At 43.0% G+C, this 22,574-nt stretch overlaps 1 protein-coding gene across 3 annotated transcripts in view; it reads left to right on the plus strand.

The window, feature by feature from the left end:
- tspan18b (tetraspanin 18b) overlaps window positions 1–22,574 on the plus strand; it is a 182,670-nt gene that overhangs the window by 15,593 nt on the left and 144,503 nt on the right. The gene's annotated exons all lie outside the window — the stretch shown is intronic.

Consider the following 22,574-nt stretch of genomic DNA (forward strand, 5'->3'; position numbering starts at 1 on the left):
CATTATGTTTAGGAAAATAACATCTTACTATCTGCACTGATGAGCATTGAACGTGATGAATTTTACTGTGTTTGTGTGATGCACCATCAATAACTCACTCTGAGACGTAAAGGCGAGGTATCGGCTTTTATTGACTGGAAGAAGGAACAAGCAGTGATTGACCACCATACTACATCCTGGAGACAGAGAGGCCGGGCTCAGACCTCCATCGCCTTTATACCGGGGTCTGTGGGAGGAGCCACGGTCAGTGGTCAGCAAGGGGGGGGCGTGTCCAGACAGCTATATGTAGTTCACCACATTCACCCCCCCTTTGTTTTAAAAAAAGAGTCCCCATGTGGCGAAGTTTCTTACAAGTATATAGTTCACCACATTGTGTGATGGGTATTCTAGCCACATTTGATAAGCAAGTTATAAATAATAGGGGCTAGTAGTTACTGTATGGATCACTTCTGACAACACAATTACAGGTAACTGTCAATCTTATTTCCATCAAGATTTACTAGTTGGTGTCTTGTTTCATTAAATGGCTTTTTTAAAATATCAGATTTAAAATTTAATTGTTTATAACTTAATGCGTGTACAATAGGCTCACCATAGGGTAATTTCCTGGAACGCTAGTGATTATTTTGCAGGACTTCTGATGCTGACAGCAATGTGGTCCTTGGGTGCTGCCTTTTTTTTCAGTTATTCTTCCCTTTGCATCCCAGGGAGGAGGTGAAAAAATCTGGTTCTGGGCCTGGGCCTGGGTCTGGGCCTGGATCTGAGTCTAGGGCTAGGGCTAGGCCTGGGTCTGGGCCTGGGGCTAGGCCTGGAAGTTTGGGGATGACAGTGGATTCTGCTGGCCAGCTGGATATCTCTGCATCATGAAGTGAAAAAAGTGATTTGGAGAGTTTGGGACATTGGCATTCAGGCTGAGTATGGGGGTCAGGTATTTCACAGCATCAGAGTGATAGGAACGTTGGGGGCCGAGGTCTGGGCTGATCAGGGTGGTAGAGAGTATGGATTTGCGAGCAGTCCAACCAAGGACTCATAGAGAGTGGGGGCATAAAGTGCTGATAACAGATGTTGAGCAAGGACTGGAGGTCCGGGATGATTGGGAGTCTGGAGTAACTGTGGGAATTTGGGCATTAATATGACGCTACTGAGTACAGTCTGAAAGAAGTGGAGAGAAACGTTGGGACATAATTTTTTTCTGAGTCACATACATTTGTTTCTTCAGCAAAAGAACTTGGTTGAATTTCTGGAATGATGTTACAAAAATCAGAAGGAAATAAAGGATCAATATCAACTAACATGAAATACCAGGCCACAACAAATTCTGACTCTTCTAGCACTTCTTCGTTTTATTCTAGATTAGCAGAGTTTAAAAAATCTTTTGCCTTTTATTACCTAATGGTGAAAACTCTTCCAAGGCCACTAGATGTCATCAAGTTATAGAATTTATCTAGACAGCGAGGCAATAGGCATCATTGCAATACGAAGATCATACACCACATCGATGTGTCTGTTTCAGCAGCAGAATGAAACACCTCACGGGTTTGAATTCAATAGAATATCAAATCACAGCTGGGAGAGTGCTTGCATTTCGTATCCACATGCTCTACATCAGTGACAGCTCCCTTTGGGCCACAGTCTCCGACTGAGCTGGATGTGGTGTGTGGTCTTGTATCTGCTCCAAAAAGGCCATACCCTTGCCATCTCTCACTGTACTGTTTCAACTTTGTTTTGAACTTTTTGTTTTTGCCTCTACAACTTCTTACTTAAGAACTTCAGCACTCTCCAAACTAACTTACAAACCTCCATCAAGCATAAAGCTTTGCTCGGTATTTCATTCAGCTGTGCCATGTCCTTCCTGACTGAACCGTCGAGCACTATATTTGCAATTTAAAACCCTAATGCTTTTTTTTCCAAAGCTGTGTGGCCTTATTCATCTAACTCTGCAACTGTGTCAGTTCTTTATTTCCCATTCTGGCCTTTGTACATGCTTTTCCTTTTGTCACAGGCAGTGAGTTCCTGGACATTAAAATTATCTTTCTACAGAATATCATTTACCTACCTATCCCTCATTCTTTCAAAACTTACTCAAAACCCACTTTCTTAACTAAGTTTCAAGCAATAGCCCAAAGCCCTTGCTTCCTGAAGCAACAAGCAATCTGCTGAAAAACCACAGTGAGTCAAGCAGCGTTTGTGGCAGGAAAACAACTGTTGACATTTCGAGTTGAACCTTACATCAGCTCACAGCTCTAGACCAAATACATCGACAATCCCTTTCCTCCCACAGAAGCTGCTTGACTCACTGAGTTCTTCCAACTTGTTGTTTCAGATTCCACCATCTGCAATCTCTTTGTCTCTCCCTTATTTCCTGACTGAACATCCAAGCTGTCCATTAGATCTTGAGATATTTATTACCTTCAAATGTAATTGTTACTGTATTTATCTTCGATGTAATTATACACTGCGCTATTTCTATGTGTAATGTCAAACAAAACTCTGTTTGCCATCTCAGTTGTAAGAGAAGTAAACCCTTGTAGTTATTTTGAAGGAGAGCCTCAACATTGGGTTGGGGTGGGGGGGGGGGATCAATTTCCCCCAAAATTGATCATTCAATTAACAACAGTCGAATAAGACCATTGCTGTATTATTCTCTTTGTGGGGCATTACACAAATTTCCTTCCACATTTCCCATGTATTACAAAGAGTGACTGCGGTACTAAACATTGATGTGAGTGAACAGAAAATGTTAGAAACACTCATCACATCAGGCAGCGTATGTGAAAAGAGAAACGTAGCTTGTATTTCAAGTCTAAGATCCTTCATCAGAGCTGGGAGAGACAGAAAACAAATTAGTTTTAAGTTGCAAGGAGTGTGGGAGAACAATGGATAATACAAGTGGAGCGTCGAGTTGCCATGGTAATGCACTGTTGATGAAGTCATCTGATTGGTAGATTAATGAGGATAGCTAGTGAGAAAACAAAGATACAAGTTGCAAAATGTTGCTCAAAATGTCGAACAAATGGACATCTAGATAAGGTGTAGGAAATGCCTGAAGGTATCAGAGTGAAAAGTTCTAAAGAGAATCATAGACTGGAGCAGTGAAACAGGCTCTGTAACCTATCACATCCATGACCATTGTGTCCATCTATATTAGTTCTATTTACCCCCATTAGCTCTATTGCTTTAAATGCCTTGGCCATTCAAGTGCCTGTGCAGATGTGTGTGAATTGTTGAGCGAGAGTTTGTGAGACTATGCTTGTATTCCTGTCAGGATCCTTGTTTTGGATGGTTGACTGCATGAAGGAAAGGTTTGATTACTCCTACATAAATGTTGATGTGCAAGTGACAAGGCATTGCCAATTTATTTTTCTGTCATCGTTCCATCTGCTCAATTTGGGATGTGCAGTGATTTAAAAACATGTGACACATGTGAGGTTAAAACTTCTACAGTGCTGTGAGCTCAGGTGCCAATATTAGATTCCTTTGTGCAGACATCCACACCACAAAGCCTCTGCTATAAGAAGTAATTTAGCAAACTATGCAATTTAGTGCTGAAATGTGCTTCTCCTGCCATATCATTTCAAAACTATTTCCTGCCCGACTATTTTGTATGCATGTCTAAAACAGTTACAGATGTTGAAGTGGATGCCAGATCTTTCAGTCTTGTGATGAGAAATGTATATGCTTGGAAACTCAGAAGGGAGGGAAGAGCATTCCCCGGGGAAGTGTTCATAATATTCACTGGCAAATGTTCAAAACATACTCACTTTGAAAATTACTTCTCCGAACATGCCCCTTCCTACCTCTGAAAAACGTCAATTTTATAGTCTACCATTTAGACAATAGTACATATGATTAAAGTAATTTCTGTGATCAAAATAACTGCTGTTTATTTAAGGTAAATTATTCTTTGGCCAGGAGTTTAACCTTTAATTGCAACACAATGGATCTTGTCCACCTTACATTTCACATGAATTTCAGTTGCTACATGAACCGAGGGTGGAATCATAGGGGAACAGGGATTTCCTCTGACCACCTTGTGCGACAATATTTTAAATGTGTTCACAAAAGTACTGCTTGTGAAGTAATTGGGAGGAACCAGAGCAGTTATCCCGATAGATCTGTAGATTGTTGAGCTGGATCTAAGGTCTGATTTTTCAACCAAATCTTAGCAGATACTTTGATGGAAAAGTATTTGCAAATTATGCGAACTGACCTATTCTAAACTTCGACGTATGACTGAGTAGAGATTGAATTGACTAGGGCTCACTGCCTACCCAGCACCGCCATCAAAACTTATATTTCCATGGAACCTGTGATGTCAAATATCACAGGAACTTTATCAAGCAAAATTTAGCCTATCGTATTTAGGGATAATAGGACAGAGAGCCAAAAGGTTTGTTCCAGCTTTTGACTTTAAGCAGTGCCTTAAAGGAAGGAAAGAATTAGCAAGAGAGTGATTTACTTATGGCTGTGGCTGCTGGAAGCACAGGCACAAGTAATACTGTGAGGCAAGAGGTTACATTTAGAGAGTTTCAGATATCCTGGAACATTACAGAGCTGTAGATAATAGGGATAGGGAGGAATAAGGTCATAACTATAATAAGCCTGAAGAGGCAGATTTGGCACAGGTTGTCAAACTCGGAACGATGAAGAAGCCAGGACTTGGAATGAGTTATAATTCAAACAGCAGGTTTTTGGATGGTCTCAAGATTATATGGGATGAAAAGGATAGACCAGCTAAGAGTGCATGGAAATAAAATCTAAAGTCAGTAAGAGCATATAACAATCCAGACACTGATAAACCGAGGCAGAGTGAAGCAAAACATGTTGGCAATTGAGTCCACACACAGGCAGACTCAAACACACCACCAGCTTTGTCAGTCGTCTGATTCAGAATAAGACAATTTCCAAGGAGACAAATTTGTTGGCAAGGAACAGGGGACAAGTGATAATGCAATGGTTAAGTCACTTGACCGGAAATCCAGGTCTTTGGACTAACATGTCTGAACGTGGCAGCTGTGGAATTTAATTTTGTTTACTGATATGCGATATTAAAATGATCAGTTAGTTGTCGAAACCTCTTTAGTTCAATACTGCTCTCAAGAGAAGAAAATCTGTAGTCCTTATTAAGTCTGGAGTATATGAGCTTCAGACCCACCCCCATACTTGAGGCCAAGCTAGTTGTCACCATAATTTTCACAAAGAGCTGTGAGAGATGGGTAATAACTACGGCTTTATCAATGAATAAATAAATAAGTCAGTGTCTGTGTGTGTGGTGGAGTTCTGATGAAGGGCCTCAGCCCAAAATGTCAACTATCCATTCCTTTCCAACCAAGCTGCTTGAAGCAGACAGGGGAGGGTCTGTGGGGACAGAGGGGAGGGGACAGCGCAGAAATTAAGAGGAATATTCAGTTCGAGCTGAGTGATGTCAGTACATACATGGAACTTAACATAAATTCAGCTGATTCAGTTTATACAAACCTTGGAAGAAATTCAATTCAATCTGAAACTAGGATATTAAATCTGAGTAAAACAAACTCTGAAGGCATAAGGTGTAACTTGATGGTGGCAGATCAGAAAGCTACATGAAGCAATGATGCTGAAAAATGAATGCATAGTTTGTATGTAAGGTATACTTTGAGGCAAAAAACAAATGAAGAAATGGTCAATCCATGACTATCAAGAAAAGTTACTTTTTTTTTATTTATTTATTTTTTTTTTTATTCAAGGTATTGGAAAAATATGGATTAGGAACACCATTTATAAGATGGATTAATACCTTGAATACTAATCCCAAAGCTAAAGTAGTGACGAATGGTCAAATTTCGACACCATTTCAGTTAACAAGATCAACTAGGCAAGGTTGTCCATTATCACCTGCTTTGTTTGTGTTGGCAATAGAGCCATTAGCTGAATTAATTAGAATGGATCCAGATATTAAGGGTTTTAGAGTTAATCAGGAAGAATATAAGATTAATTTATTTGCTGATGATGTTCTACTTTATTTAACAGATCCATTGCACTCATTGGGTAAATTATCTTATAGACTAGAAGAATATGGGAAAATATCAGGTTATAAAGTAAATTGGGATAAAAGTGAAATTTTACCTCTTACTAATGGAGACTATAGTCAATGTCGATTAATAACTCAATTTAGATGGCCGGCAAATGGTATAAAATATTTAGGTATAAGAATTGATAATGACACAAAAAACTTATATAAATTAAACTATTTACCACTTTTAAAAAAAATTCAGGAGGATCTTGATAAATGGATGGCATTACCAATAACATTAGTAGGTAGAGTAAATACTATAAAAATGAATATATTCCCTAGACTACAATATTTATTTCAATCATTACCAATACAATTACCCCAGAAGTTTTTTCAAGAGATAAATAAATATGTGAGGAAGTTTCTTTGGAAAGGTAAGATGTCAAGAATATCGTTGGAAAAATTGACATGGAAATTTGATCTAGGAGGGTTACAACTTCCAAATTTTAAGAACTATTATAAAGCAAATCAACTTAGATTTATTGCATCTTTTTTTGAGAAAGATAAACCGGCATGGATTAGAATAGAATTGGACAAAATAGGAGAAAACGTACCAGAAGATTTTATATATAAATGGGAATCTAAATGGATACGGGAAAAGAAAGAATCTCCTATATTAAAACATTTGATTGATTTATGGAATAAGATAAATGTTGATGATGAGACAAAAAAATCTTTATTAGCAAAGAGATCTTTAATTCAAAATAGACTTATTCCTTTTACAATGGACAATCAACTTTTATATAATTGGTTTCAACAAGGGATTAAATATATAGGAGATTGTTTTGAAGGAGGTATATTAATGTCATTTGATCAACTAAAGAATAAATATAAAATATCAAATAACACTTTATTTTGTTACTTTCAATTAAGGGCTTATATAAGAGAAAAACTAGGTCAAACAATGTTATTGCCGAAATCTAAAGAAATAGAAATTTTAATTCAAAAAGGAAATATTAAAAAATTTATATCTTGTATGTATAATTTGATTCAAAACCAGGCAACTAAACAAGGAGTCCATAAGTCAAGACAAAAATGGGAAAGTGATTTGAATATTAAAATTGAAGAAACAAATTGGTCAAGACTGTGTCTTGACAGTATGACAAATACAATAAATGTTCGGTTAAGATTAGTGCAATATAATTTTTTACATCAATTATATATTACACCACAAAAAATAAATAAATTAAATCCAAGTTTATCTGATCAGTGTTTCCGATGTAACCAAGAAACTGGTACATTTTTACATTCTACATGGTCTTGCTCTAAAATTCAACCTTTTTGGACAAATTTAAGACTTTTATTGGAACAAATTACGGGAATAAAACTTCCTCATAATCCAATATTACTTTTACTAGGTGATATTGAAGGGACAAAACCAAAACTCAAACTTAATAAATATCAGAAAGAATTTATAAAAATTGCGTTGGCTGTAGCCAAAAAGGCTATTGCAATTACTTGGAAATCAGATACATATTTAAGTATAGATTGTTGGAAAAAAGAAATCTATGGCTGTATTCCATTAGAAAAAATTACTTATAACTTAAGAGATAAATATGAAACATTTTTGAAAATCTGGGGCCCTTATTTACAAAAGACAGGATTAAATATATAGGTGCTCTGAAAAGAAAATTAATGGCTACTTGGGGAAAGAAATAAATACATATACTAAAGTTATTAAGAACTCCATGGAGCATGTGGAGACCTTCCAACAACCAGGCACTCTTTCTTTCTTTCTTTTCTTTCTTTCTTAATTTTTTTTATATAGGGAAGTTAGGGGGGAGGGATTAAGGGGAGGGGGGAAGGGTCACATATCCTTTTTTCTTCACTTGTAATCATTTAAAAATTTAATTAAATAAAATTTAGAAAAAAAAAAAAGAAAAGTTACTATTAGATCAAAGGAAAAGGCTTATGACGTAACAAACCAAAGCAGAAAACCCAAGGACTGGGAACATCTCATAATTCAGCGAGTGAGGACAAAGGCACGGATAACAAAAGGGAAAGTAGATTCAAGAGAGGGCAGATGAGAACATAAAAAACTGATTGCAAAAGCTTCTTTAGATATATAAAAAGGAAAAGATTATGTGGGTCCCTTACAAATTGAGAGAGGAGAAATCCTTTTGGTGAATGAAGAAGTGGCAAGGAAGTTAATCTCATGTGTACTGACTTATCAAAGGTGCTCTGGAAGTACTAGCTTTTTACTGACATTAATTCTTTTCAAATCCTCAGTTAGTCTGGATTTGCAGCCTTCCACTATTTTCAGGAGTTTTCTTGTCTCAAGCAACGTGAATTTATGAAAGGGAAATGAGAAATCCAAAGGAATGGATGTGTCTAGACTTTAGAAAGATTAGAGACCTGATATGTTGCTGCATGCCAGATTACTGAACAAATTAGAGCACACAATATTGAGGATAATATATCAACATGGCAAAGAAAACAGAATTTAGAAATAATTAGGTCATTTTCAAGTTGGTAGGCTTGTTGCTTCTGACCTCAGTCTTAAATAGCTAAGTCTTTATTCTTAGACAGTAACCCTTAGTGCTAGACCTACCACCATCAAGAACATCCTTCCTGCATCTATCCGCTCAGTCCATTCAGGGTTTTATAAGGTTCAGATCATTTCCCTGTCATTTGTTAAAGCTACATTGCAGATCAAAAATAATACCCCTATCTCTCTTCACACTACAGTCCTGTCATCCTAGGATTCAGAATGGAAGAAAGGATTGTATAATGTATCAAACTCCGCAAATTGCTAGGTTCCTGGTGGCAGTGTAGGCTGTAAAGGCGAGGGATAGAGGCTTCAGGGAGGTATAGACAGGCTAGGTGAATCAGCAAGCTCCTGGTAGAGAGGATATAACGCAGAAAAATGTAAGGCCATGTGCCTTTGTAAAAAGCAAGTATAAAAGCAGTGTATTTTGCAATAGTAAGAGATTAGAAGAGATACAAGAGAGAAATTCCATGCAATGCGCAAAATGTTGGAAGAACTCAACGGGTCAGGCAGCATCTATGGTGGGAAATGGACAGTTGCTGTTTTGGGTAGAGACTTTTCCTCAGGACTGGAAAGAAAGAATGATATGTTGTATCATCCTCTGCATCTTCCTTGCAACATATTATCCTCTGCAACCTCTGCCATCTCCAATGGGATCCCACCACAAGGATCATCTTCCCCTCCTCTTCCCCTCTTCGATTTATGTAGGGATTGCTCTCTCCACGACTCCATTGTCCATCTGTCCTTCCCCACTGATCTCCCTCCATGTACTTTGTCCATCTGTCCTTCCCCACTGATCTCTCTCCATGCACTTTGTCCATCTGTCCTTCCCCACTGATCTCTCTCCATGCACTTTGTCCATCTGTCCTTCCCCACTAATCTCTCTCTGTGCACTTTGTCCATCTGTCCTTCCCCACTGATCTCTCTCCGTGTACTTTGTCCATCTGTCCTTCCCCACTGATCTCCCTCCATGTACTTTGTCCATCTGTCCTTCCCCACTGATCTCCCTCCACGTACTTTGTCCATCTGTCCTTCCCCACTGATCTCTCTCCATGTACTTTGTCCAACTGTCCTTCCCCACTGATCTCCCTCCATGTACTTTGTCCATCTGTCCTTCCCCACTGATCTCCCTCCATGTACTTTGTCCATTTGTCCTTCCCCACTGATCTATCTCTGTGCACTTTGTCCATCTGTCCTTCCCCACTGATCTCTCTCCATGCACTTTGTCCATCTGTCCTTCCCCACTGATCTCTCTCCATGTACTTTGTCCATTTGTCCTTCCCCACTGATCTCCCTCCATGTACTTTGTCCATCTGTCCTTCCCCACTGATCTCTCTCCATGTACTTTGTCCATTTGTCCTTCCCCACTGATCTCCCTCCATTTACTTTGTCCATCTGTCCTTCCCCACTGATCTCTCTCCATGCACTTTGTCCATCTGTCCTTCCCCACTGATCTCTCTCCATGTACTTTGTCCATCTGTCCTTCCCCACTGATCTTTCTCCGTGCACTTTGTCCATCTGTCCTTCCCCACTGATCTCTCTCCATGTACTTTGTCCATTTGTCCTTCCCCACTGATCTCCCTCCATTTACTTTGTCCATCTGTCCTTCCCCACTGATCTCTCTCCATGCACTTTGTCCATCTGACCTTCCCCACTGATCTCTCTCCATGTACTTTGTCCATCTGTCCTTCCCCACTGATCTCCCTCCATGTACTTTGTCCATTTGTCCTTCCCCACTGATCTATCTCTGTGCACTTTGTCCATCTGTCCTTCCCCACTGATCTCTCTCCATGCACTTTGTCCATCTGTCCTTCCCCACTGATCTCCCTCCATGTACTTTGTCCATCTGTCCTTCCCCACTGATCTCCCTCCATGTACTTTGTCCAACTGTCCTTCCCCACTGATCTCCCTCCATGTACTTTGTCCATCTGTCCTTCCCCACTGATCTCCCTCCATGTACTTTGTCCAACTGTCCTTCCCCACTGATCTCTCTCCATGTACTTTGTCCATCTGTCCTTCCCCACTGATCTCCCTCCATGTACTTTGTCCATTTGTCCTTCCCCACTGATCTATCTCTGTGCACTTTGTCCATCTGTCCTTCCCCACTGATCTCTCTCCATGCACTTTGTCCATCTGTCCTTCCCCACTGATCTCTCTCCATGCACTTTGTCCATCTGTCCTTCCCCACTGATCTCTCTCCATGTACTGTCCATCTGTCCTTCCCCACTGATCTCCCTCCATGTACTTTGTCCATCTGTCCTTCCCCACTGATCTCCCTCCATGTACTTTGTCCAACTGTCCTTCCCCACTGATCTCTCTCCATGTACTTTGTCCATCTGTCCTTCCCCACTGATCTCCCTCCATGTACTTTGTCCATTTGTCCTTCCCCACTGATCTATCTCTGTGCACTTTGTCCATCTGTCCTTCCCCACTGATCTCTCTCCATGCACTTTGTCCATCTGTCCTTCCCCACTGATCTCTCTCCATGTACTTTGTCCATTTGTCCTTCCCCACTGATCTCCCTCCATGTACTTTGTCCATCTGTCCTTCCCCACTGATCTCTCTCCATGTACTTTGTCCATATGTCCTTCCCCACTGATCTCTCTCCATGTACTTTGTCCATCTGTCCTTCCCCACTGATCTCCCTCCATGTACTTTGTCCATTTGTCCTTCCCCACTGATCTATCTCTGTGCACTTTGTCCATCTGTACTTCCCCACTTATCTCTCTCCATGCACTTTGTCCATCTGTCCTTCCCCACTGATCTCTCTATATGTACTTTGTCCATTTGTCCTTCCCCACTGATCTCCCTCCATTTACTTTGTCCATCTGTCCTTCCCCACTGATCTCTCTCCATGTACTTTGTCCATCTGTCCTTCCCCACTGATCTCCCTCCATGTACTTTGTCCATCTGTCCTTCCCCACTGATCTCCCTCCATGTACTTTGTCCATTTGTCCTTCCCCACTGATCTCTCTCCATGCACTTTGTCCATCTGTCCTTCCCCACTGATCTCTCTCCATGTGCTTTGTCCATTTGTCCTTCCTCGCTGATCTCCCTCCATGTACTTTGTCCATCTGTCCTTCCCCACTGATCTCCCTCCATGTACTTTGTCCATCTGTCCTTCCCCGCTGATCTCCCTCCATGTACTTTGTCCATCTGTCCTTCCCCACTGATCTCTCTCCATGCACTTTGTCCATCTGTCCTTCCCCACTGATCTCCCTCCATGTACTTTGTCCATCTGTCCTTCCCCACTGATCTATCTCTGTGCACTTTGTCCATCTGTCCTTCCCCACTGATCTCTCTCCATGCACTTTGTCCATCTGTCCTTCCCCACTGATCTCCCTCCATGTACTTTGTCCATCTGTCCTTCCCCACTGATCTCTCTCCATGACTCCTTTGTCCATCTGTCCCTCCCCACTGATCTCCCTCCATGTACTTTGTCCATCTGTCCTTCCCCACTGATCTCTCTCCGTGCACTTTGTCCATCTGTCCTTCCCCACTGATCTCTCTCCGTGTACTTTGTCCATCTGTCCTTCCCCACTGATCTCTCTCCATGTACTTTGTCCATCTGTCCTTCCCCACTGATCTCTCTCCGTGCACTTTGTCCATCTGTCCTTCCCCACTGATCTCTCTCCATGTACTTTGTCCATCTGTCCTTCCCCACTGATCTCTCTCCATGTACTTTGTACATCTGTCCTTCCCCACTGATCTCCCTCCATGTGCTTTGTCCATCTGTCCTTCCCCACTGATCTCTCTCCATGCACTTTGTCCATCTGTCCTTCCCCACTGATCTCTCTCCATGTACTTTGTCCATCTGTCCTTCCCCACTGATCTCTCTCCGTGCACTTTGTCCATCTGTCCTTCCCCACTGATCTCTCTCCATGTACTTTGTCCATCTGTCCTTCCCCACTGATCTCCCTCCATGTACTTTGTCCAACTGTCCTTCCCCACTGATCTCTCTCCATGTACTTTGTCCATCTGTCCTTCCCCACTGATCTCTCTCCATGTACTTTGTAAATTTGTCCTTCCCCACTGATCTCCCTCCATGTACTTTGTCCATCTGTCCTTTCCCACTGATCCCTCTCCATGCACTTTGTCCATTTGTCCTTCCCCACTGATCTCTCTCCATGCACTTTGTCCATCTGTCCTTCCCCACTGATCTCTCTCCATGTACTTTGTCCATCTGTCCTTCTCCACTGATCTCTCTCCATGTACTTTGTCCATCTGTCCTTCCCCACTGATCTCTCTCCATGCACTTTGTCCATCTGTCCTTCCCCACTGATCTCTCTCCATGACTCCTTTGACCATCTGTCCTTCCCCACTGATCTATCTCCATGCACTTTGTCCATCTGTCCTTCACCACTGATCTCTCTCCATGACTCCGTTGACCATCTGTCCTTCCCCACTGATCTCTCTCCGTGTACTTTGTCCATCTGTCCTTCCCCACTGATCTCTCTCCATGTACTTTGTCCATCTGTCCTTCCCCACTGATCTCTCTCCATGCACTTTGTCCATCTGTCCTTCCCCACTGATCTCTCTCCATGTACTTTGTCCATCTGTCCTTCCCCACTGATCTCTCTCCGTGCACTTTGTCCATCTGTCCTTCCCCGCTGATCTCTCTCCATGTACTTTGTCCATCTGTCCTTCCCCACTGATCTCCCTCCATGTACTTTGTCCATCTGTCCTTCCCCACTGATCTCCCTCCATGTACTTTGTCCAACTGTCCTTCCCCACTGATCTCTCTCCATGTACTTTGTCCATCTGTCCTTCCCCACTGATCTCTCTCCATGTACTTTGTAAATTTGTCCTTCCCCACTGATCTCCCTCCATGTACTTTGTCCATCTGTCCTTCCCCACTGATCCCTCTCCATGCACTTTGTCCATCTGTCCTTCCCCACTGATCTCTCTCCGTGCACTTTGTCCATCTGTCCTTCCCCGCTGATCTCCCTCCATGTACTTTGTCCATCTGTCCTTCCCCACTGATCTCTCTCCATGCACTTTGTCCATCTGTCCTTCCCCACTGATCTCTCTCCGACTCCATTGACCATCTGTCCTTCCCCACTGATCTCTCTCCGTGTACTTTGTCCATCTGTCCTTCCCCACTGATCTCTCTCCATGTACTTTGTCCATCTGTCCTTCCCCACTGATCTGTCTCCATGTACTTTGTCCATCTGTCCTTCCCCACTGATCTCTCTCCATGCACTTTGTCCATCTGTCCTTCCCCACTGATCTCTCTCCATGACTCCTTTGACCATCTGTCCTTCCCCACTGATCTCTCTCCATGCACTTTGTCCATCTGTCCTTCACCACTGATCTCTCTCCATGACTCCGTTGACCATCTGTCCTTCCCCACTGATCTCTCTCTGTGTACTTTATCCATCTGTCCTTCCCCACTGATCTCTCTCCATGTACTTTGTCCATCTGTCCTTCCCCACTGATCTCTCTCCATGTACTTTGTCCATCTGTCCTTCCCCACTGATCTCTCTCCATGCACTTAGTCCATCTGTCCTTCCCCACTGATCTCTCTCTATGACTCCTTTGACCATCTGTCCTTCCCCACTGATCTCTCTCCATGCACTTTGTCCATCTGTCCTTCCCCACTGATCTCTCTCCATGTACTTTGTCCATCTGTCCTTCCCCACTGATCTCTCTCCATGTACTTTGTCCATCTGTCCTTCCCCACTGATCTCTCTCCATGTACTTTGTCCATCTGTCCTTCCCCACTGATCTCTCTCCATGCACTTTTTCCATCTGTCCTTCCCCACTGATCTCTCTCCATGACTCCTTTGACCATCTGTCCTTCCCCACTGATCTCTCTCCATGCACTTTGTCCATCTGTCCTTCCCCACTGATCTCTCTCCATGTACTTTGTCCATTGGTCCTTCCCCACTGATCTCTCTCCGTGCACTTTGTCCATCTGTCCTTCCCCACTGATCTCTCTCCATGTACTTTGTCCATCTGTCCTTCCCCACTGATCTCTCTCCGTGCACTTTGTCCATCTGTCCTTCCCCACTGATCTCTCTCCATGTACTTTGTCCATCTGTCCTTCCCCACTGATCTCTCTCCATGTACTTTGTCCATCTGTCCTTCCCCACTGATCTCTCTCCATGTACTTTGTCCATCTGTCCTTCCCCACTGATCTCTCTCCATGTACTTTGTCCATCTGTCCTTCCCCACTGATCTCTCTCCATGTACTTTGTCCATCTGTCCTTCCCCACTGATCTCTCTCCATGCACTTTTTCCATCTGTCCTTCCCCACTGATCTCTCTCCATGACTCCTTTGACCATCTGTCCTTCCCCACTGATCTCTCTCCATGCACTTTGTCCATCTGTCCTTCCCCACTGATCTCTCTCCATGTACTTTGTCCATTGGTCCTTCCCCACTGATCTCTCTCCGTGCACTTTGTCCATCTGTCCTTCCCCACTGATCTCTCTCCATGTACTTTGTCCATCTGTCCTTCCCCACTGATCTCTCTCCGTGCACTTTGTCCATCTGTCCTTCCCCACTGATCTCTCTCCATGTACTTTGTCCATCTGTCCTTCCCCACTGATCTCCCTCCATGTACTTTGTCCATCTGTCCTTCCCCACTGATCTCTCTCCATGACTCCTTTGTCCATCTGTCCCTCCCCACTGATCTCCCTCCATGTACTTTGTCCATCTGTCCTTCCCCACTGATCTCTCTCCGTGCACTTTGTCCATCTGTCCTTCCCCACTGATCTCCCTCCATGTCCTTTGTCCATCTGTCCTTCCCCACTGATCTCCCTCCATGTACTTTGTCCATCTGTCCTTCCCCACTGAATCTCTCCGTGCACTTATCCCTTTAACCATGTTACACTTGTCCTTATGCCTTCTACCTCACCACCATTCAGTGCCCTGGGCTGTTCTTCCGAGTGAGGCAGTCCTTCACTTGTGGAGCCATGAGTGTCATTTATTGCACCTTGATGCAGACTCTGCTGCATTTGTGAGACTTGACACAGATTGGGGGATTGCTTTATCAAGCACCTTCTACTGTAATAGCCAGGATCTCCTGATGGCCAGCCATTTTAATTTCACTTCCCAATGCCACACTTACATGGCTGTCCATGGCCCCTTCTACTGCCCAGTTGAGGCCAGATTCAGATGATGGGAACAGCACATCATTCTGCTTTGCAAGTCTCCAACCTGATGACATGACAACTATTTCTCTAACTTCTGGTAACACTTCCCTCTGATCCCTCTCCCTTTGTTTACCTTGATCCCACTGGCCCTATACCACCTCTTTATCCTCTGTGCTGTGCTGTCCTTTGATCTGCCCATCACTCTCAGTTTCCACCCTCCTCACTTTTGCTTTATTTCATGGTCTATTGTCCTCTCTATCATCTTCTTCAGTCCTTTGCCACTTCCACCTCTCACCCATCACATTCTTACATCATCCTCCCTCTCCACCTCCCCCACCATACAGGTCTGGCCTACCCAACTAAGGAAGGGTACACTTGCAGCCAAATTATTCACCTGGAGGGTGGCGAGTCTTTGGAATTCCAAACCCGGAATAGCTGTGAAGACTCGGTTTATATTTATACTTGTGAGATGTATCTAATAAATATTTAGATATTAAAGGATGCAATAGGAGTGGGGTTAATGCTGGAAAGTGGCAGTCAGGTATCAAAGTAGCAATGATTTGAATGAATCTTGGACCAGCTCCAAGCTGATTGCTAATCTATGCTTAAATTTCCTGTGTTCTTATATTCATTGTAATGGAAGAGAAAATCGTCAGTAGCCTGAGTTTATAAAGGTTAGAGCGGCTTGTTGAGAATTGTACAACTCTGCATGTCAGGCAACAAGGTTGCTATGAAGTATTTTTTAGCATTATCAGAATATTAGAAAATGTTAACTTTAGTTTGGAAGGTTGAGGGCAGTGTTCTGCCATGCACCCTTGGGTCTGCTTGCTTGAACAAAGGGTAACACAGAATCGAACAAGTGGCTCTTCAGCCAAATAACAGGATGCCGGACAGGTCCGGTGGGTCAAGCGGCATTTGTGCTGACAAAAGTTTTAGGCTGGTTTTTCAGATTGACACTGTGTCATGATCTCGATTGTGAGTCCTGATGCCAAAGTGTTGACACACACCATTTGCCTCCTGAGATGTTGCTTGACCCACTGAGTTCTTCCATTCCATTTATTTTAATTTTATTTTTTATTCTATATTCTAGAAACTGCAGTCTCTTTTGTCTGCGGTACCTGTCTCAAACTGTTACCTTTTAATCAGTGCTGGCTAACTTGACACTCACAAGTCGAGGGCCCATGGAGACCTTGGCTCTCGTTGTCAGTAGTCATTGATCATTTGAGTTGAGTATGATGTTCTCCTAGGGGTTGTCTACTGGTGGGTCTTCAGGTGGTTGTGGAGGCTGATCCAAGATGCACATACAGGATTCTGATGCAGTATGGGGCAGAGTAGGTTTCAACGGGTACATTTAATGTCAGAGAAATGTGTACAATATACATCCTGAAATGCTTTTTCTTCGCGTTCGTTAATGGTTGTGTCTCCTGGCTGTTCAGTCACTCCTTTTTCAGCCACCATTTGTTCTCTGTGGCACAGCACAGGTCGTTCTTATGTAGCTCAGCCCCTCCTGAACAAATTACCTCCAGATGTATCTACTGAGTGCAATGTCTTCCCAGTTTTTAGATGTCATGTTGAATTTCTTCAGACTGATTTTGATGTTATCTTTGAAGCGTTTCCTCGGCCCACCAGGGTCTCGCTGACCTTCCTTCAGCTGGGAGTAAAGGATCTTTTTGGGGAGATGTGAGTTGGCTGTCTAGATGACTGACCGATCCATTGGACTCGGTATTATGTGATCGTGGTGGAGATGCTGTTCATTTTGGTCTCCTCCAGTACGCTGTTAGTGCGACTGTCCTTCCAGCTGATCCTCCAAATCTTTGGTAAGGTTCTTTGGTGATGTTGTTCCAGGGCTCTTAGGTGTCTACTGTAAGTGGTCCATGGTTCAGCTCCATACAGTATTGTCGACTACTCTATAAACCCAAAGTTTTATTTGAACCTGTAGGTCACGGTCTTTTCCTTGTGTTGTCAGTACTGGCTGATTGCCAACAAATTTTATGTGTAGCATGCACTAGATTTGCACTGGCACAGGAGGTTGACAGAGTGTTCGGTGAAGATATAGAATAACTAGCAGAAGGTGGCTGGGACTGTGTTATAACTATCAGAATAGATAATGATGGACCCTACTCTTAGTGTTAACCAGTTTCCCTTGCTAAACATTTCCTTGTGATCTTCCAAGTAATGACAGTTCCTGGACCTAACTGGGAGACAAAGTCAGTGATGGCAAGTTTTTTTCAGGTCATTTTGCAGATTTTCACTTATTAAGTCCAGAATGGCTTGGATGGAAAGTGAGTAATACAATCATTTGTGCCTCTGAGACATTTCAAATCTGGCCCACACAGAATGAGGTTTTCACTCCCCACTGACTATGACAATGCTACTTAAATGCTACTTTTTCAATTCAGTTCCTATTTTCCTTCAGTCCATAGCATAATTCTATGATCTCATTTGGAAAGAAATAAGAATCATGGCAGTGGAAAAAGGTAGGCTTCACCCTGGTGCTGTAGAAATGATTGCATAATAGTTTATGATTAACACAGATCATGGAGATCATGATTACATAGAGTCCAAGAGTCATAGAATAATACTCCATTGTTCAACAGTACTATTCTTCCCTTTGACAATTTTCATACACTGAAAATATCAAACTTGTAAATGAAACTTCCTTTCCCTTATGACGTTTCCCTTAACAATGCTAAGAGTTACCAGTAATTTTAAAATAAACAAAAATACCTGAGACATGAGTAATCAAAAAAGCAGGAATTTCTGAAATAAATTAATGTAATTACAGAAATAAAAACGGAAAATGCTAGAAATCGTCAGTGTATGCTGCAGGTAAATTCAGCTTTGCATGAGGTAACACTGAAAAAATACAGTGATTCCACAGTACTGTTCCTGGGTGACTGTTGAAAACTTCTAACCCCGCATCTTTTGGGTGACATTCTGCCTGTGTCACATGAGTATAAAAGATCACACCTAATGTCAGTGTTTGAGCTTGCGGTTGCAAAAATGAAGTCAAATCAAATGGGGTGTCTTCTTCCTCCTCAATCTGTGGGAGTTCTCCTAGCCGGTTTTGATCTGGTTGAAATTTCTCAGAAAGAAGAAAAGCATATGAGTGTGCAGAGGGAAGGGTGAATTAAGGGGAGCATGCTTACAATATCTGCATCTTGCAGACTGTGCCATGAACATTTAAAAGAATGTGAGAAAATGGCCCATTGGCTGCTGCTGGATATCTATAATAACTACAAGAGATTTTAAAGGCTTGCTGTAGAGTACTACACCAATGAAAGCATAAGCGAGCTTGGAATCTTCTGTCGTTGCCGATGATTATGTGTTGCCAACACACACAAAATGCTGGTGGAACACAGCAGGCCAGGCAGCATCTATAGGGAGAAGCACTGTCGACGTTTCGGGCCGAGACCCTTTGTCAGGACTAACTGAAAGGAAAGATAGTAAGAGATTTGAAGGTAGAGGGGGGAGGGGGAAATGTGAAATGATAGGAGAAGACCGGAGGGGGTGGGATGAAGCTAAAAGCTGGAAAGGTGATTGGCAAAAGTGATACAGAGCTGGAGAAGGGAAAGGACCATGGGACGGGAGGCCTGGGGAGAATGAAAGGAGGCAGGGGGGAGCACCAGAGGGAGATAGAGAATAGGCAAACAACTAAATATGTCAGGGATGGGGTAAGAAGGGGAGGAGGGGCATTAACGGAAGTTAGAGAAGTCAATGTTCATGCCATCAGGTTGGAGGCTACCCAGCCGGTATATAAGGTGTTGTTCCTCCAACCTGAGTTTGGATTCATCTTGACAATAGAGTAGGCCATGGATAGACATATCAGAGTGGGAATGGGATGTGAAATTAAAATGTGTGGCCACTGGGAGATCCTGCTTTTTCTGGCGGACCGAGCTTAGGTGTTCAGCGAAACGGTCTCCCAGTCTGCGTTGCGTCTCACCAATATATAAAAGGCCACACCGGGAGCACCGGATGCAGTATACCACACCAGCTGACTCACAGGTGAAGTGTCGCCTCACCTGGAAGGACTGTCTGGGGCCCTGAATGGTGGTGAGGGAGGAAGTGTAAGGGCAGGTGTAGCACTTGTTCCATTTACAAGGATAAGTGCCAGGAGGGAGATCGGTGGGAAGGGATGGGGGGGGACTAGTGGACAAGGGAGTCGCGTAGGGAGCGATCCCTGCGAAAAGCAGAAGGGGGGGGAGGGAAAAATGTGTTTGGTAGTGGGATCCCGTTGGAGGTGGCGGAAGTTACGGAGAATTATACGTTGGACCTGGAGGCTGGTGGGGTGGTAGGTAAGGACAAGGGGAACCCTATCCCGAGTGGGGTGGTGGGTGGATGGGGTGAGGGCAGATGTGTGGGAAATGGGAGAGATGCGTTTGCCGTTTCCTTTGTTTTTGTGTGTTTGAGAGAGAGAGAGAGCAAGAGAGAGGTGTTAAGGAATATATTGTAATATATTTGGGTGAATTTGTTTGAGAAAAATTAGATGGAACAGCTGATGTTAAAAGTGTGAGGAAGAAGAGTGGGGTTATCAGCCCACCATTGCTGAATCTCACCATTTTATTGTTAGATTTGATTCTGGTAATCAAAATCAGTCATATTGTTGTAAAAGTCCATGTGGTTGACTAATATCCTTCAAACCTGGAAGAGGGCCAGCTTATATGTGACACCAGTCTGCAGTTATGTGGTTTTCTTTATGTTCCTTGAGGTGGCCTAGCAAGTAATAGCACATAGAACAGTAGAGTAGAGTACAGCACAGGAACAGGCCCTTCAGCCCATAACATTGTGCTGGACCAATTAAATTAGTAATCAAATGGCTAAATAAAATAATCTCTTCTGCCTACACAATGTCCATATCCTTTCACTTTCCTCACATTCATGTGCCTATCTAAATATCTGTTAAAAATCTCTAATGTTTCTGCCTCTAACACTCTCTGAGGCAGCACATTCCAGGCATCCACTACTCTTTGTGTAAAAAAAAAGAACTTGCCCCTCACATCTCCTTTGAAATTACCCCTCTCACCTCAAATGCACGTCCCCTGTTATCAGACATTTCAACCCTTGGAAAAAGATATCGTCTGTCCACTCTGTCTCTGCCTCTCATTATCATATAGAATTCCATCAGATCTCCCCTCAGCCTCCGGTGCTCCAGAGAAAACAACACAAGTTTGTCCAGCCTCTTGTCATAGTACATGCTCTCTGATCCAGGCAACATTATGGTAAGCCTCATCTGCACCCACTCCAAAGCATCAACAACCTTCCTGTAATGGGGTGTCCAGAACTGTGTGCAATACTCTAGATGTGGCCAGACTAGGGTTTTATAAAGCTGCAACATAACTTCCTGACTTTGGAACTCAATGGCTCAATGATAAATGCAAGCATGCCATATGCCTTCTTAAACACCCTATCAACCTACGTAACCACATTCAGGGAGCTATGAACTTGGATTCCAAGATCCCTCTGCTCACCAACACTATTAAGGATCTTACTTTAACAGCGTACTGTCTCTTTGCATTTGCCCTGCTAAAGTGCAGCGTGACACTACTCATCTGCCATTTCTCTGCCCACATCAACAACCCATCTATATTATAGACAATAGACAATAGGTGCAGAAGTAGACCATTCGGCCCTTTGAGCCTGCACCGCCATTTTGAGATCATGGCTGATCATGTACTATCAATACCCGGTTCCTGCCTTGTGCCCATATCCTTTGATTCCTCTATCCATAAGATACCTATCTGGCTCCTTCTTGAAAGCATCCAGAGAATTGGCCTCCACTACCTTCCGAGGCAGTGCATTCCAGACCCCCACAACTCTCTGGGAGAAGAAGTTTTTCCTTAACTCTGTCCTAAATGACCTACCCCTTATTTTCAAATCATGCCCTCTGGTACTGGACTCTCCCAGCATCTGGAACATATTTCCTGCCTCTATCTTGTTCAATCCCTTAATAATCTTATATGTTTCAATCAGATCCCCTCTCAATCTCCTTAATTCCAGTGTGTACAACCCAGTCTCTCTAACCTCTCTGCGTAAGACAGTCCAGACATCCCAGGAATTAACCTCGTGAATCTACGCTGCACTTCCTCTACAGCCAGGATGTCCTTCCTTAACCCTGGAGACCAAAACTGTACACAATACTCCAGGTGTGGTCTCACCAAGGTTCTGTACAAATGCAAGAGGATTTCCTTGCTCTTGTAGTCAATTGCCTTTGTAATAAAGGCCAACATTCCATTAGCCTTCTTCACTGCCTGCTGCACTTGCTCATTCACCTTCAGTGACTGATGAACAAGGACTCCGAGATATCTTTGTATTTCTCCCTTACCTAACTCTACACCATTCAGATAATAATCTGCCTTCCTGTTCTTACTCCCAAAGTAGATAACCTGACACTTATTCACATTAAGCGTCATCTGCCAAGTATCTGCCCACTCACCCAGCCTATCCAAGTCACCCTGAATTCTCCTAACATCCTCATCACATGTCACACTGCCACCCAGCTTAGTATCATCAGCAAAGTTGCTGATGTTATTCTCAATGTCTTCATCTAAATTGTTGATGTAAATTGTAAACAGCTGTGGTCCCAATACCGAGCCCTGTGGCACCCCACTAGTCACCACCTGCCATTCCGAGAAACACCCATTCACCGCTACCCTTTGCTTTCTATCTGCCAGTATTCTTTGCCAGTCTTCTGTGCTATCTCACAACACTGCCAATCTTTGCAACATCTGCAAATTTACTAATCCATACATCTACATTTTCATCCAGGTCATTTATATACGTCACAAAGAGCAGAGGTCCCAGTGCACATCCCTGCAGAACACCGCCAATGACAAACTTCCTGGATGCACCTAACAAATTCTGTCACATCTAAACTTCTTGCACTCAGGAGATCCCCATTTATATAAAAATGTTGTTCGCCATGTCAACAACCCTATA

The sequence above is a fragment of the Hemitrygon akajei genome, chromosome 27 (assembly GCF_048418815.1).
Source record: "Hemitrygon akajei chromosome 27, sHemAka1.3, whole genome shotgun sequence".
NCBI lineage: Eukaryota > Metazoa > Chordata > Chondrichthyes > Myliobatiformes > Dasyatidae > Hemitrygon > Hemitrygon akajei.